Source organism: Bufo gargarizans, chromosome 5 (assembly GCF_014858855.1).
Source record: "Bufo gargarizans isolate SCDJY-AF-19 chromosome 5, ASM1485885v1, whole genome shotgun sequence".
Lineage (NCBI taxonomy): Eukaryota > Metazoa > Chordata > Amphibia > Anura > Bufonidae > Bufo > Bufo gargarizans.
This window is the reverse complement of record NC_058084.1, coordinates 229,092,434-229,110,832: the sequence shown is the minus strand read 5'-3', so window position 1 is coordinate 229,110,832 and position 18,399 is coordinate 229,092,434. Positions and strand designations below refer to the sequence as shown.

The 18,399-nt window shown below is 43.0% G+C and overlaps 1 protein-coding gene across 8 annotated transcripts in view; it reads right to left on the bottom strand.

The window, feature by feature from the left end:
* Positions 1-18,399, bottom strand: part of PTPN3 (protein tyrosine phosphatase non-receptor type 3) — a 1,297,151-nt gene that overhangs the window by 1,099,191 nt on the left and 179,561 nt on the right. The gene's annotated exons all lie outside the window — the stretch shown is intronic.

Here is an 18,399-nt window from a genome sequence, read left to right as displayed (position 1 = left end):
TAATGTCCAGCTAACACTCTGCTTGAAATGGCACCGATGTCAGTCGTTTAACCCCTTCCATGCCGCGGTCCTTAGGGACCGCTGTCTGGAAGGGGCTAACCATCGGGCTGCTGCTCGACCCTGACAGCACACAACACCCAAGGCCCCCCTTTCAAGTTGCAGAGCGCACAGCACCCCCTGCTTCAGGATGGCAGAGCGGCAGCAGGCAAAGTGTTATCTGTAATGTCCAGCTAACACTCTGCTTGAAAAGGCAAACATGTAAAAAATACTTCCTATATGCACACATGATTGATTGATTAAAAATGTAAAAAATTAAAAACCCTAAACATGTTTGGTATCAGTGTCCGTAAGACCTGATCTATAAAAGGATCATGGTACTTTTACCACATGGTGAACACCATAAAAAAATGAATAATGAAAAACTGATGGAATTGCAATTTTGCCCACCGCACTTCCTAAATTTAGCACCAATTAAATCGTCCCAAATATAAGCCAATCGTCCCAAAAATAAAAAAATAATTGGCTTTCAGAAAATGGAGACACAAACTTTTTTTATTTTTTTTCAAACATGCTTTTATTTAATAAAATAAAGTTTAAAAAAAATGCACATATTAGGTATCATCATGTCCATAACGACCTGCTCTATAAAAATAGCATGCAATCCAACCCATCTGTTGAACACCATAAAAAAATGTGCCAAAAAATCTTTTTTATCACCATACATCACAAAGTGTAATACCAAGCAATCAAACCTTCATCTTATCCCGCAAAAAATGATACCCTACCCCCCCCCCCCCCCCCCAAAAAAAAATACATGGCTTTCAGAAAATGGAAACACAAACATGATTTTTTTTTTTCATAAATGCTTTTATTGCGCAAACTAAAATAAATAAAAAATCACATATTACGCATCACTGTGTCCATAACAACCTGCTCTATAAAAATATCACATTATCTTCTTTGTCAGGTGAACATTGTAGAAAAACAAATAAAAACTGCCAAAACAGCCATTTTTTTGGTTACCTTGCCTCATAAAAAGAGTAAAAAAATATTATATATATACACTGCACTATATCTAGCAAAATATTTCTATACTGCAGGAATAACCCTAATAACACACCTCTGCCATTTCGTCAGTCCCAGCCGCCATTTCTGTTCGTCAGTCACAGCGCTATCAGCCATATAGAGAGGAGCCCCTGTCAGCAGTCTGACCCACCAGTCGCTACCAGCAATCTCGGCACCAGCAGTCAGTGCCAGCAGTCTCAGGCACAGCTGCCAGTCTCGGCCACCAGTCTCAGTCACCAGTCAGTGTGGTCAAGTTCAACTTGCCATTTAATATAGACTGTTCCTACTAATGTTTATGCACTACTGTTCTAGCGCCCGTTATTGTAACGGGCTTAATGTCTAGTTTTATAATACTGTTGAGGGGCCCTAAAAATAAAATATAGGTATATCAGTAGGCCCCTTCTGAGTTTGGACCCCAAAGAAGCCGCTTTCCTTAGTCGTCATACAAAATATGATGGTAGGCAGGCCGCAGGAGTGGCATGAAGGTGGCAGCAGTATGATGGACACAGCAGCGGCCGTAAAGGAAGATGTTGGTAGGCCGGCAGCAGAAGTGGCATGATAGTGCCAATGGCAGCAGCCGTACGGGAAATGATGGCAGGCAGCAGCAGTGGGATAATGGCGGCAGCGGCATGATAGAGATAGAGGCAGCCGTATGAAACCTGATGGAAGTTAGGCAGCAGCAGTAGTATGAAGGCAGCATGGACGTGAGGGTGATAGCAGTAGCAGCCTTACAGAACATGATGGTAGGCAGGCAACATGATAGTAGGCAAGGCAGCCAGTAGGCAGAGAGCAACAGTGGCAAGATGTGGCATCGGCAACAAGCTCAAATCCTCCCAAATCCATACTTTGTTAATTTTGACTAATGATCTTTTGGACACGGGCAGAGAACAATTTGATCAGTTTAGATGTCATCACGCTCTCTGCAATGCTGAAAACCATCTCTGACATGACACTGGAGGCTGGGCAAGAAAGCTGAGCTCGCTGTGCCAGTTTGGACAACTGTTCCAGTCTTGCAATATGGTTGAAGAAATCCAGCTCCACTTCGGTAAAGGAAAAATGTATTTTGCTTGCGGCAAAATCACATTGAGTTAGTTACAAAGTCATTGTCTACATGTTTCGGGCTACTGAAGACAATTTGCGCCCTTACTCATGACACAATACAACATTAAAAAGTGGCAGTATTTATAGAGGGACTGCACCTGTTTTCACTGATTGTGGTCACATGACTGCAGACACCCTCTAAAACATGCAACACCTATGAACAAGACTTCTCATGAGGAAAAAAAACAAACACACAATGAACAGAAAAAGCCTATACAAAAATGCACAACATATGCACTGGCTATAGGAAACAAGATTAAAGGAGAGAGTTTTGAGTTTTAACTTTTTTTTTTTTTTTTAACCGCTTGCCGTCATGGTAGCGCCGATAGGCGTCCGGACGGCAGTGCTCTCAGGTCTCAGACGCCTATTGGTGTCATCTCGTGAGAGCTGAGATTTCCTGTGAACGCACGCTCACAGGAGCACGCGTTCACAGGATTGCGCAGTTCACAGCTTGAACTACAGCCTGCCAGCGCTGATCATTGGCTGGCAGGCTGTAGTTCACAGCTTGAACTACAGCCTGCCAGCGCTGATCATTGGCTGGCAGGCTGTAGTTCACAGCTTGAACTACAGCCTGCCAGCGCTGATCATTGGCTGGCAGGCTGTAGATTTTTAAAATATCAAATCAAATAGGCATATCAGACGCTATTTTGTAAATGGCGTCTGATATACCTGCTACCTGTTCCTCTGGTGGTCCCTTTTACTTGGATCGACCACCAGAGGACACAGGCAGCTCTGTAAGTAGTACCAAACACCACACACACATTACACCCCCCCCCCCGTCACTTATTAACCACTTATTAACCCTTGATCACCCCATATAGACTCCCTGATCACCCCCCTGTCATTGATCACCCCCCTGTAAGGGTCCCTTATCACCGCCAGTTACTTAACTACTTGTTAGGTAGTTAGCGCCCAGCCGACCGCACCACAGTTACTGATTAGCATCATCGCTGTCGCTAATCAGCACTAGTACTATATACTATCTAAGTGATCAAGACTGATCGCAATCAGATCTATATCAGTACATTAGGGTCACCTTGGGCTCTACAAAAAAACGCAGTGTTCGCCCGATCAGGCCTGATCTTGTGCTCACACTTGCGTTCAGGCCGCCCCACCGCAGTGAAAGTATGTGTATATGTGTAATATATATTATATATACACACACACACATACACTTTTGAGCTTTCTGGATCTTTATTAGCGATCGCAGCTTTACTCCTTTTTACTAGGCAGGTGTGCTCTTTTTTTCCTGGGCAGTCTCAGAGGAATACCCCCTAAATATAGTGAGCCCAAAATGTCAAAGGGGTATTCTGCTGAAGAGGCCTACAGGATTCTGGCCCTGATGGATGAAAGCGATGGGGACGCCTCACTCGCTGAATCCAGTGGTTCAGAATATGAACCTGTAGACAGCAGTGGCACTCTAACCGCTAGTGAAGATGACGAGGTTGAGGTCCCTGCTATGGTCAGGCGTGCCCGACCCCATGTCAGTGTTCTGCATACCCTGCGTGATGAGCCTCATTTGCAGCAGAGTGATGCTAGCGCTGATCTTTTTTATGGTGTGGCATACACCAGCAGTGCTGAACATCCTAGACCTTCTACCAGCACTGCCATATTCCCTGGTTAAGTGGCAAGCACCAGAAGGGCAGTTCAAGCTGGTACGGTGGCACGTGCAGTAACTCCCCCGTCACAGCCACCACGTTCACAGGCCCATAGAGCCCTTAGTCTCCCAGAGGTGCTGGCAAACCCAAATTGACAATCCCCTGCTTCCGCCGCACCTGTATTGCCCCCTTTCACTGCCCAGTCTGGAGTTTGCGTGGAGACAGCTCATTTAGGATCAGCCATTGACTTTTTTTTAGCTGTTCTTCACCACGGATCTCTGACTTTGTTGTGGCAGAAACCAACCGCTACGCCACACAGTATATAACCACCAATCCGGAAAGCTTATATGCCCAGCCTTTCAGAATTTAAAATATTTTTGGGCCTTATCCTCAGCATGGGTCTAACAAAAAAAAAGACCCAATACATTACATGCCCATGTTCTCTGCTGCTATGTCCAGGACACTTGTTGAGGTCATCATGCGCTTTATGCATTTCACTGACAATAAAACCTGTCATCCAAGAGGCCACCCTGCTTATGACCAGCTCCACAAAATTCGGCCCCTCATAGACCATTTGTCATCCAGGTTTGCAGATGTGTATACCCCCAATCAGAACATTTGCATATACGAGTCCCTTGTACATTTTACGGGGCGCCTTGACATCAAACAGTACATCCCCAGCAAGCGCGCCCGGTATGGGGTCAAATTGTATAAGCTCTGTGAAAGGGCCACAGGCTATACATATCATTTTAGGGTCTATGAGGGAAAAGACTCAAAATTGGAGCCGGTCGGATGCCCTGACTACCTGGGGAGCAGTTGCAAGATTGTCTTTTAGCACTTGCATATAGTTGGAATTCAATGCTGTGGCACTGCGCGACCTAGTTGCCGGGGCTTCCCCCCAACAGCTCGTTTATACCTGACTTGCACGGGGGGAGAGGGCTGCCTTGTGTGACCAAGAACTGCTCGCGGTGAAGTGGAGGGACAAGAGGGACGTTTACCTTCTGTCCACCATTCACACAGACACAACAGTACAAATTGAAAGGGCAACTGGAGTCATTGAGAAACCACTCTGTCCACGACTATAACCTTAACATGGGAGGGGTGGACTTCAATGACCAGATGTTGGCTCCCTATTTAGTGTCCTGCCGCACCAGACACTGGAATAAAAAAGTGTCTGTTTATTTAATTCAGTTGGCTGTCTATAATTTTGTTCTCTACAGTAAGGCTGGGAGAACGGGATCCTTCCTAAAATTCCAGGAAGAGATCATTTCAACCAGCTGCAGCACTGATATGCATTCTGACAGATTACACAGTCGGTGTATGCGACGCTGCATGACGAGATTTCTCCTCTGCAGTAAAAAAGATACGTTTGCAGAGGCTTATGAGCTGAGGGGCGGTGTTCATATGCTTTGGCAAACACTTTGTATAAAAATAAATTCTGGCAATGATTTATTCATCCACATCGATTGATGTGAATGGAGAAATCAGGTTTGCCAGGGCATAAGAGCTGAAGTGGGTTTGGGTGATGGGCGGAGCTCCTATGTCCTGGCAGATGCCTTTCCACAGTTCATGTAAAATTTTATTGTGTCACAAGTTAGTGGAATATGAGACAATGTAAGAAAAAAAAAATAATAATAATTCTCCGCTAACTTGTGCAAAAAAAAAAAAATCTTCTATGAACTCGCCATGCCCCTCACAAAATACCTTGGGTGTCTTATTTCCAAAATGGGGTCACTTGTGGGGTATTTATACTGCCCTGGCATTTTAGGGGCCCTAAAGCGTGAAGTACAGTCGTGGCCAAAAGTTTTGAGTGACACAAATTTTAGTTTTCACAAAGTTTGCTGCTAAACTGCTTTTAGATCTTTGTTTCAGTTGTTTCTGTGATGTAGTGAAATATAATTACACGCACTTCATATGTTTTCAAAGGTTTTTATCGACAATTACATGACATTTATGCAAAGAGTCAGTATTTGCAGTGTTGGCCCTTCTTTTTCAGGACCTCCTGCAATTCGACTGGTCATGCTCTCAATCAACTTCTGGGCCAATTCCTGACTGATAGCAACCCATTCTTTCATAATAACATAGTAACATATAGTACATAAGGCCGAAAAAAGACATTTGTCCATCCAGTTCGGCCTGTCATCCTGCAAGTTGATCCAGAGGAAGGCAAAAAACCCTGTGAGGTAGAAGCCAATTTTCCTCACTTTGGAGTCGGGAAGGAATTTTTATTCCCCTAATCAGGCAATCAGAATAAATCCCTGGATCAACGATCTCTCTAGTAGCTATAGCCTGTAATATTACGCTCCAGAAATACATCCAGGTCCTTCTTGAATTCCTTTATTGTACTCACCATCACCACCTCCTCAGGCAGAGAGTTCCATAGTCTCACTGCTCTTACCGTAAAGAATAATAATACTTGGAGTTTGTCAGAATTAGTGGGTTTTCTTTTGTCCACCCGCCTCTTGAGGATTGACCACAAGTTCTCAATGGGATTAAGATCTGGGGAGTTTCCAGGCCATGGACCCAAAATGTCAACGTTTTAGTCCCCGAGCCACTTAGTTATCACTTTTGCCTTGTGGCATGGTGCTCCATTGTGCTGGAAAATGCATTGTTCGTCACCAAACTGTTGTTGAATTGTTGGAAAAGTTGCTGTTGGAGGGTGTTTTGGTACCATTCTTTATTTATGGCTGTGTTTTTGGGCAAAATTGTGAGTGAGCCTACTCCCTTGGATAAGAAGCAACCCCACACATGAATGGTCTCAGGATGCTTTACTGTTGAAATGACACAGGACTGATTGTAGCGCTCACCTTTTCTTCTGATGCCTTTTTCCTGATGCCCCAAACAATCGGAAAGAGGCTTCATCGGAGAATATGACTTTGCCCCAGTTCTCAGCAGTCAATTCACCATATTTTCTGCAGAAAATCAATCTTTTTTTTTTTCTTTTTCAAATTCTTTTTATTGATTTTCAAAGAGAAGGGAAATTACAGAAAACAAGTCACAGGACATATCGGCAATACACAAAAAAATATCGGCAAAGAATATCAGCGCGGTAGTGCACAAATGTAAAAAACAGTTAATTATGCATGAGGTACAAACAATGATATTTACCAGGGACTTGTATGCCCATGAAGATAGTATCAGCAAAGAAAAAGGAACTACCGCAACAAAAGGGGATACTTGTCTCCCAGACCTATCACTGTGCTTGGATCCGAATAATAAAGTCCTCATGTTTGTGTTCATATTGTGTCTAAATGAGTAAAATTCCTTTGCCCCCTGCACTGCGCCGCTCTGTTTCCAGACATGTGTCCCCATCTCTCACATGGGTTCACCGTTTTGAGGCTCATAAAAAGGCGCCGCGCATTGGGCCCGGGAAAGCCACTTCGCTGGATGTTACTCAAGGGGTTGTGCCTGCTGTAGGAGAAACTTTGAATAAAATTAGATCAACGTAAAAACAAGACAAAAAGGTGGGGAGGGGAAATAAGGATGCAGGGTTGTGGAAGAAGGTGGTGGAGGGAAGCGGAGGGAGGGGAAAAGAGGAGGAGGAGGAAGGTACCATTAAGCACTAGTATGGAAGTGCTAGTTACTTAATATGTTGAGGAGGAGTAACCCACAACTCCATGTTAGGTGACTCTGTGATTGAAGTTTACCGTTTCTGTGTTAACCAGTGGTAACCAACTGTGTGATGTTTCTAGAAGATATCCATTTTACCCAGGGGGACCAGATTTTTGTGTATTTGTTGTGAGTCCTCAGTTCCCAATGTGATAATTCTAATCTGGAAATCGAGGTTACTTTTCCTAACCATTGAGTGCTGGGTAAATTCCCTTGTGTTTTCCAGTTGGCTGCTATAAGCAGTCTGGCTGCCGCAAGAAGGATTCTTAGTAGACTTTTTTTCATAGGAGGTTAGGTCATGTGGAAGTAAGTTTAAGAGTGCTATTTCTGGTTTGGTGTGAATTCCCAGCTGCTTTTTCTCTAGTATACAATTGATATAGTCGAAGATCTGTGACCAGAACGATTTTATTATAGGGCAGGTCCACCAAATATGTAGGAAGGTGCCTCTATCTTTTAGGCATCTCCAGCAATTATCTGTCGAGTTGCTATACATCTGACTCAATCTGACCGGGGTAAGATACCATCTGGAGATTACCTTGTAGGTGTTTTCTTGAATATTTACACATCTCGAGGACCATTTTGGTGACGCTAGTATCAATCTGATGTTATCTCCAGGTGAACTTAACATTTAAGTCCCTTTCCCATTCCCTCAAAAGTATAATGAGCTCGGAATTTCTTCCAAAAGGAGATTCTGATTTATGTTATGTATGAGTTTTTTAGGGGTCTGGGTTAAGGTAATTAGTTTCTCAAACCAGGAGGGTTCTCTTGTTTGGCCATCTAATGACATTACCTTCTTGAGCGCTTTAACAATAAGGTTATAATGTAGCCCATTGAGTTGTGGGGTCCCTTTAGCTTCTCTCCTAAGGTCTTTAGATCTGGGATGCTCCCATCTGGGTCCAGCAGATCTGCAGGTGGAGTATTATTGTTTCTTACTTGTGATGGTAAAGATTTAAAGCCTTCTCCCATTGTCAGGAGATAGTCTCCAATACTTAACAGATGTGAGGGGTATTTTGAGCAAAGGTTTCTTATGGGTTTTAGTTTCCAAATAGACATTGATGCGTGAACTAACAAATTATCCTTATTGATGGTAGGTGCTGTGAGTGGGTTAGTGAATACAATGCTTTTTAAAGGGTATCCAGTTATTTCTTCCTCTAACTGGATCCAGAGTTTGTTTCGGGCGTCTCACCCAGTCAATGACACGGGTGAGGTGAACAGTTGATACATATCTATCTAGTGATGGTAGGCCTATACCTCCTTTAGTGGGGGGTAGCTGGAGGATTTTGTGTGAGATTCTTGGTTTCACTTTATCCCAGATATATTTCGAGCAGGTTTTCCGAAAGGACTCAAGTGCTTTGGGAGTTCAATTGGTATAGCCTGAATGAGATAAGTGAGTTTGGGTAGAATTAAGGAGTTGAACATATTTTTCCGGCCTAACCATGAAAGAAAAGTGGGAGACCAAGAGGCCATCAAACTTGGAATGGAGTTTAGTAGAGGTAAGTAGTTTAATTTGTAAAGTTTATTAAGATCTGGGGGAATGTTGACTCCCAAAAATTTCAGGGAACTTCTAGTCCATTGGAAGGCTGAATTGTTTTCTAAATGCATTAGAGCTTTGGTGGAGAAGTTTATGCCCATTGCCTGTGACTTGGTGATATTAATTTTGAAATTTGAAATCTTACCGAACCTCTCAAAGATGTTTATGATGTGACTAAAGGCTTGTTTGGGATTTGAGACGACCAAAAGGAGGTCATCCGCGTACGCCGCTTGTTTTATCTCCAGGTCACCACATTTTAGGCCTTTAATTTCGGGATTCTGTCTTATAGATTGTAATAAGGGTTCTATTGACAAGATGAATAAGATGGGGGATAGCGGGCAACCTTGCCTCGTGCCATTGCCAATATGCACTGCCCGGGACAGGGTATCGTTTGCTTTTACATAGGCTGTAGGAGAAACGTACATTGAAAAAATCGCCTGTATAAATTGGTCTGGAAAGCCAAAGGTGCGTAACGTTTAATGATGAAGGCCAAGCCACTCTATCAAACGCTTTTTCCGCGTCTGTCCCGAGCAGTACAATTGGAAAATTACGTTTTTTGGCCAAAACCATGGCGTTAATGATTTTATATAAGCTATCTTTCCCTTCCCTGCCTGGCACAAAACCTGATTGGTCAGGGTGAATCAAGTCTTGAAGTAGGGGTTTTATCCTAGCTGACAGGATTCTGGCATATATTTTAAGATCCAGATTTAATAAGGAGATAGGCCTATAACTAGAGCAGAGTGATGGGTCTTTTTGCGGTTTTGGTATCAAAGTTATATGAGCACTTAAGGTTTGAGTGGTAAAGGGAGTTCCTTTTAATGCTGGATTATATAATTGGGTTAGATGGGGAACTAGTATATCTTTAAATGTTGAGTAGTAGAGAGCAGGGAGGCCATCTGGGCCGGGGGACTTTCCTTTGGCAATAGCTTTGAGTGTTTCCAAGACTTCTTCTTCAGATATTGGTGCACACAAACGACTTGCTTGGTTTATGTTAATAGATGGGAGGTTTAAATTTTGAAGGAACTCATGGGACGAAGCAGTCCTGCTTGTTTTAACCTCCTCTGAGTCTGACTGGTTGATTTTGTAGAGATCTGAATAGAAGTCATGGAAAGCCTGAGCAATCGACTCATCATCTCTGAACAGTCGCTTATCACTAGATTTAATAAAGGGGATTCTGGATTTGCGTTTACGCTGACGTAGCAGGGCTAGCATAAATTTAGTAGGTCTATTGCCATGAGCAAAGAATTTTTGTTTTGAGGCCATATATATTTTTGCTGATTGTGCATTAAGGTGAGCTTTTAATTCTTCTCTGGTAGTATTAAGTTCCTCTAAAGTATCTTCACCTCTATGTCGCTTGTGTGCGCATTCTAGGTTAGAGATCCTTGAGAGGATTTCTTCAGTTTTTTTCTGTCTCAATTTCTTTAAGTTAACAGCTAGAGATAAATTTGCCTCTTATTACTGCTTTGTGGGCTTCCCACACAAATTGCGGAGAGGTCTCCCCTTGATTGTTATGCTCAAAGTATTCTTTAATTTTCTTAATAATGGCCACTCTTATCTGTTGAGCTAAGCAGCGTCTCATTCAATCTCCAACTGAAACTCTTGGGAGGAGTGTTGAAAGGTTTGAATGAGAGAAACACTGGCGCGTGGTCAGAGTGTATGATGGGTCCAATTTTAATTTCTTGACAAAGATGTAGATTGGAGGCCGGGAAACAGATTTAATCTAATCTCTGATAAGGATTATGAGGGGCGGAAAAGTGTGTGTGTGTGTGTGTGTGTGTGTGTGTATAATCTTCTTTTGGGTTGAGGGCTCTCCAGACGTCCACTAGGGAACTTTTGTTCAAAGATCTTTTTATACTGTTTAAAGTTTTATTCGGAACTGTTGATTTTCCTGATGAGTCTAATCGGGGATTTAGGGATAAATTAAAATCGCCTACTACTATTACTAACCCTTCCCTGAAGGACTCAAAATCTAGCCAAAATTTATCAAACCATTTTTTATGGGCACTATTAGGAGCGTAAATGTTCACAAGAGTGTAAAGGTGGGTGTTAATTTTTCCTTTGACCATAATAAATCTCCCCTCTGTGTCTGACATGGTGTTGATGTGTTGGAAATCTGTGTTCTTATGTATCCCTATACTTGTGCCTGACTTACTGGAAGAGGTGGATGTGCTATGATACCAGAGGTTATATTTATTTCTGGCTAGATCCGGAGCTCTCATGTTTAAAGTGTGTTTCTTGTAGCAGAATTATGTTGGCTCCTTCTTTATTAAGTTGGTTAAGAATTTGGCTCCTTTTAACTGGGGATTTAAAGCCTCTAACGTTGTAGGTGACAATTTTAAGTTCTGCCATGAGGTGGGTGATGTCGCATGGGAGAATTACTCACTGCGTGTATGTTCCCAGGGAGGACAGCACTGTGTCCATTTTCCTTTAAAGGTACCTTTTGGAAAGGAGAGGTGGGAGGGGGGGGGGGGGGGTGATGGTCATTCTAAATAGATAGAAAACATAACACAGATTAACTTGACATAGTGAATTTAACAACATAGCCATAAGAGTGAAGGCAATTAGGAGATGCTGAATAAAAATAAAAAACGATATACGGGACCTTATTGAGGACCATAATATGTAAAACTGTAACAAAGTAGGTTTAGATAGTTTGGTCATACATGTGACGTATGACACAGGTGACAGTTATAATGATACTATACTTAGTTCAAACTATAAGTGTAACAGTGATATTGGATATATCAAACTCTGAATTACTGGTGAGGATCAAGCCGGATTGTGGAGCGAGGGCATCCCACCCCAGAAAATAACTTGCCTTACTAGGCAAAGATATTGGGGGGGTAAGTGAGAGGGGGGGGCCCTCACGTCTCACAAGCCGGAGGAGCCTACAGTTGTCCATCTTCACTACGGAAAGAAGATGGGGAGAGTTATTGTCTTATAAACATCTAGCATGAGGGTAACTGGGTAAAAGAAAAGGCTTGTAGAGAAGAAAGTCTTCAATCATCCTCGGTAATAAGACGCCTCGGTGTCATCTTCCCTTGTCTTGTCTTATTCTTTAAGGCTTTGCTGGACAACACGGTCTCCCAGGTGGAAGGGTGTGGGATCACAGACGGAATAAGGACCTCTGTAGCTATAGACCAATCTTGTATGTCCAAGTCCTCTATTCCAAGAGCAGTGAGGACCTCTGGTAGATCTTTCTGTGTTCTGATAATGTATTTTCTTTCTCTCCATGTTATTAGAATACCAAAGGGGAATAGCCAACGGAAGGCAATTTTCTTGTGCCTGAGATGATCCGTTAGGGGCTTTAATATGCGCCTCTTGTTTAATGTGGCGGGAGCTAGATCCTGAAAAAGTAGAATTGTGGAATCTTCATACTCAATGCGCTCCATTTCTCTTGCTTTTTTCATAATAGCTTCTTTCTGTGTGAAATTCAGCAATTTGCATATTACATCTCTTGGGGGTTCACCTGGCTTTGGCTTTGGGCAAAGTGCCTTGTGAGCTCTTTCTAGAATTATGGGATCTTGTGTGATATTATCCAATGAAGAAATTTGCAATTCATTAACAGCTTTTGGAACAGCTTCATTAGCTACGGTTTCAGGTATTCCTCTAAAGCGGATATTATTCCTCCTGCCCCTATTATCTTGGTCTTCAATGTAGTCATGGAGATAATTTATATGCTGTTGATATTTTGAGAGAGTGTCAGAAGCTTGTCTGGTATAGTTAGAGAAAGCTGTTTGGTTGGTTTCTAATATTTCAACTCTGCTGCCAATCTGTCTCATTTCTCTTTTAATTTCGGATAAGTCCTCCAAAACTGGATTTAGAGCATCTGATAGTGCTCTAGAAATAAAGGACCTGGACAGTGGAAGCTCTGACATTAGTTCTGCTGCCTCTTCATTGTCACTGTCCCCATCTTGTGATCTCACTGTGTGCTTTGATGATGCACCTTTTGGCGTAGAGCTCTGAGCTCTTGTATTTCCTTGTGATTTCCTCATTACAAATTTGTCTAGGCCAGTTTGGGACAAGTGTGAGGATTTAGATTGACCTTGGTAATCCTGGCTGGTGCCTTTGTATTTTCCTATCTTTACCATAGGTGCAAATAGCTTAGAGACCAACTATAAAGATGGATGTCACCTGTGTCTGTCATTGACAAGAGCAGTTATTAAGGCATATCTGTATTCCCAAGCTGTGGTGCACAAATATGTAGGTTCTTCTGTACAACCAAGCTGTGATGAACTAGTAGCTTTCTTGAAAAAACAATTCCTTCACATATCTTGCTGCCTGCTGACCTCTTCTTTTTACCTTAGACGTATGTTTGTGAAGAGAAATTGGGTCACTGGCCCTTTAAATTCAAGAGGTGTAATATATGTGGATCTTCTGCAGAAGATCCAAGTAAAAATTGTAGGTAACCTACTTCTTAAAGATGCCAATGGGGAAGGACTTGCTGCTGGGGAATGGGAGGAAGTGGCTGCAAAGGAGGATGGAAGGTCCGGGCGAATTAAAACTGAATTTGTATGTCCTAGTTATAAATTAAATCTGTCTGGTGGATCAGATTATTTATTACCGAGTCTCCAAGAAGTCCTTTGCGTTGTAGCACTGCAGGAGTGATCGTGGAGCGCTAGCTCCAAAGCACTGCCGTGTCTCGTCTTTTACATACACGGACCGTGTTGCGATCCAATCTGGTGGTATAGGATAGCGATGCCTGCTGGTTTCAGCTAAGACTGTCGGCCCCTTGATTAAAGAAGATGGGAGAGGGAGAACAAATAGAAACGGCCGTCTGCCAGAGACTGTCTGCCGCGCTGATTGCCCAGGGAGATATCCTCTGCCCCTAGCTGTACTACGGAGCACTGTATAGTCTGGGCTGCTTAACGGTAAGTTAAGTTTCTTACCGGCATAAAGTCTCCCCTCCTGTAAGGATCTTCTTCTTTATATTGTTACAGAAGGCTTGGCGCAAAGCGTCTATCGGCCATCTGTAGCAATGGCGTCAGGCTTCTGTTATCCGTCTAGGCCGCAGATGAAAAGACGGCTTTAGACAACTAAAAAAGTTCCAAAAGTATTCAAAATGATCCTAGATGTGGTGTCAATCCGACTGAGAACTTCTCCAGGGTCTGTAAAGTTAGCAGCGATCAGGATGTCTCAGGATTTGCTCTGGGTCGCAGGAGCTCAAGCAAGGCGCTTCCTCTCTGTTCGGCTGCAAGCCACGCCCCCCTGCAGAAGATCAATCTTTTTTTTGGAGAGAAGTGGCTTCTTTGCTGCCCTTCTTGACACCAGGCCATCTTCCAAAAGTCTTCGCCTCACTGTGCGTGCAGATGTGCACACACCTGCCTGCTGCCATTCCTGAGCAAGCTCTGCACTGGTGGCACTCAGATCCCGCAGCTGAATCCTCTTTAGGAGACTATCCTGGCACTTGCTGGACTTTCTTGGATGCCTTGAAGCTTTCTTAACAAGAATTGAACCTCTTTCCTTGAAGTTCTTGATGATCCTATAAATTGTTAATTGAGATGCAATCTTAGTAGCCACAATATCCTTGCCTGTGAAGCCATTTTTATGCAACACAATGATGGCTGCACGCGTTTCTTTGCAGGTCACCATGGTTAACAATGGAAGAACAATGATTTCAAGCATCACCCTCCTTTTAACAGGTAAAGTCTGCCATTTTAACCCAATCAGCCTGACATAATGATCTCCAGCCTTGTGCTCATCAAAATTCTCACCTGAGTTAACAAGACGATTACTGAAATGATCTCAGCAGGTCCTTTAATGACAGCAATGAAATGCAGTGGAAAGATTTTTATTTTTTTTTTTGGATTAAAAATTCATCTGATCACTCTTCATAACATTCTGGAGTATATGCAGACTGCTATTATAAAAACTTAAGCAGCAACTTTTCCAATTTCCAATATTTATGTAATTCTCAAAACTTTTGGCCACGACTGTAGTTTGGAATCAAAATGCCCTGTGAAATCCTAAAGGTACTCATTGGAATTTGGGCCCCTTTGTGCACCTAGGCTGCAAAAAAGTGTCACATGTGGTATCGCCATACTCAGAAGTAGGGCAATGAATTTTGGGGTGTATTTTTAATTTTTTTTATATTTTATTGGAATTTCCAACATTAAACAAAGGGTAACAGGGTACCAAGGCATAGGCACACAGGCCTGACTAATGACAAAAATAGGTACATAGCGAATAAGCAAAGGGTACAGTATAGGTTTGATACTCACATATTGACAGTTAATGCTTTACATGATCAAAATAAGGAAAGGACATGAGTATGATGGTAATCAATAGTCAATGCATCCTAAAGTAAAAGCATACATACATGGAAGCATGTGTTACGACAAAAACCCTTGGTCAAAATGCAGATTGGATAGAGTGCAAGTCTACCACTCTGTGTATGGAAGTTTGGTAATCTAAGTCCTATCCCAACCTTAGAGGCAAACAAAGAAGGGTCGATAAAATAGCGTCAGGCTATAAAGGAGTTACTACCACTGATTAGGAGTCAATGGAGAGTGATTGAGAGTCTGACATGCTTTGGGGGGTTCTGAATTTTGACCAGGGGAGCCATTTTTTTAGAAAGACCCCGTGAGAGCGCATTTCCCAAGATGAAAGTTCTTCAAACCTATGAAGTTGGTCCATTTTTTGGATCCACTGTTCCATGTTTGGAACTTGGGGTTGTAGCCAATACTTAGGGAGCAGGAGGCGGGCGGCCATTAGCATTTGAGTAAAAACAAACGGCGGTTTTACCTTAGGCTCATCTAAAACGAGGGATAAAAGGGCCAGCTGTGGGGACGGAGGTATAGAGGTTCCACAAATCTTATTAGCAAAAGCAAAAATCTCGTTCCACCACTTATGGATGAGGGGGCAAGTCCACAAAATGTGAAAGAAAGTCCCTTTCTCCGCAAGGCACCTCCAGCAAGTGTCCGAAGCAGATTCAGAGTATAGTGATGTCTTATCAGGCGTATTATACCATCTGGTGAGAATCTTGTAGCTGTTTTCCTGAATTCAGACACAGCGGGAGATCCCATGGGGGGAACCTAGGAGTCTGGGGAGGCAATTGAACGGAACAACATTGAGGTCCTTTTCCCAATACCTCACAAAGGACGGTTTGGCTAACATGGGCGGAAAACGCAGCTTGCTATATATCTGCGAAATGAGTTACTTAGGAGTGGAATGATGAGAAATGAGTGATTCAAACCAAACTATTGGACGAGTCAAGTCACCTATTCTAATATAATGTTTCAGATTGGCTCTAAGATATGCAATAGAAAAAATATTGCACGGGTGGGGGTTTAGTAGAGTATTTGTAGCTTGAGGATCCATCCACTTGCCAGAGGGAAGAGCCAGGGAAATAATAGAAGTTAGGGAGGACTTGAGCCCTTGGGAAGTCAAAGTTTTTATGGGGGGGGGGGGGGGGGGGCGCTGTGTCGATTATGTCCTTCACTGTCAGGAAAGGGGATAGACCAGTGTGAGGTTGAAAACCACTTCCAAGCCTCTAAAGTGGCTTTGATGATTGAGTAATGGGAAAATTGGCCTGGGAAGACCAATTGAGAACCCAGGAGCAGTGCTCTAGGAGATTTCTTTAATATATCCACCTCTGTTTCCACTGTGTGGGAAGGCGGAGTGGGAAGCAGCCATGCAGTAGCTCGGGAGAGGAGGATGGCCCTGCCATAAAGTTCAGGGTTTGGTAAACCAATCCCCCCTGCTTGTCTGGGTTTAGTGAGTAGGGAGAACGACAGTCTCGCCTTCTTACCACTCCAGATGAAGGTTCTGAACTTTTTAATGATTTGGGTCATAATAGTGTTTAGGAACCGGGATAGGTAGTACTTGTTGTAAATAAGTGAGGCGAGGAAGGATTAATGAAGCAAGGAGGTTTTTGCGGCCAAACCAAGATAGTATTGGGTTGGATTGAGCCAAATTATCAATAGCATTAAAAATGTGTGTTCTTAGGGGGATGTAATTAAGTGAGAAAAGGTTGTGGATACTGGGACTTATTTTAACTCCTAGATACGTGATTGTAGAGGAGGACAAGTTAAATGGAGAATCCACCATCAATTGGTTCTTTGTGGATTGGGATACACCCAAACAGAGGACCAAGGATTTGCTGGCATTAATTTTAAAGTCTGAAGCTAAAGTTGTTTAGGTGATTCTGAATTCGTGGCAAGGAAGGAAACTTTAGGGTTAATCGTCATCATTAGGACATCAGCAAATGCTGCAACTTTCTGTTCCCTGCCTCCCAAACATAGACCTGAAATCTCCTCATCTCGTCTTATATTGGCGAGAAAGGGTTCTAGTGCTAAGATAAATAGAAGAGGAGAGAGGGGGCAGCCTTGTCTAGTCCCGTTACTTATCGGGAATGGGACAGAAAGATTTCCATTAACTTGTACCCGTGCCGTCGCCTGTTCATACATGGCGAAAGTTGCTTGCACAAAGGGATCAGGAAGGCCGAATCTTTGTAAAGTATATTTTAGATATTGCCAATTGACCCTATCAAATGCTTTCTCTGCATCTGTACTAAGAAGCAGAGGGGAAGAAAGTCTCTTGGCATGACAAAGGGTATTTATCACTCTGGCAGTATTGTCCTTGCCTTCTCTAGTACGGATAAAGACAACCTGATCCCCGTGAACAAGGTGAGGAAGAAGAGCATTTTGGCCAGGAGCTTGAGGTCTGTTTAGGAGGGATATGGGCGCAGTGTTTCGGGTCTTTCCCTTTAGGTATTAGTGAAATGTGCGCTACGGTCATATCTCTAGAGTGGGCAACCGTGTAGATCATGATTGCAGACATCTAAGAGATGGGGAAGAAGGAGTTCCTGGAAAGTTTTATAATATGAGATTGGAAGGCCATCTGGGCCGGGACTCTTTCCTGCGGGCATTTGGAGAATTGCATTCTTGAGTTCCGTTAGAGTGAAAGGGGCTTCCAGTTTTAGTTTCTGATCAGTGGGGATAAAGGGATTTTTAGAAGAGTCCAGAAAGTTTCGTATGGCAGAGGTCCGCCTATCTGGAGACACAGGGGGGGAAAGGTTGTAAAGGTTGTTGTAGAAGGAGCGAAATTGTGCAGCAATCTGATGAACAGAGAAGATTGGTTCACCTTCAGGCGAGGATAATTGGTGGACATAGTTTGTAGAACTCCTCCCCTTAATCCTATTCATTATAAATTTAGTGGCCTTATCCCCGTGGGTGAAAAACTTGTGCTGGGTACTCATAGTACTTAGCTGCTTTGGTTGTTAGGAGGGATTTAAGTTTCGCTCTATATTCTGATAGTTCTTTTAGGTGAGAGTCAGAGGGGTTTGTTTTATGACAAGATTTGAGACTCTATTCTTTTTTTTTTTTGTGCACTACATCCATGACTTTTATCTTTTTTGGTGGGACCCAATATTGATAAAGTGACCCCTAATAACGGGCTTATGGGCGTCCCAGAGGGTATTAATGGAGATGTCTGGGCATTTATTCATGGAGAAGTATTCCGATATGTGCTTAGAGATTTGGTCTACTGAATCCT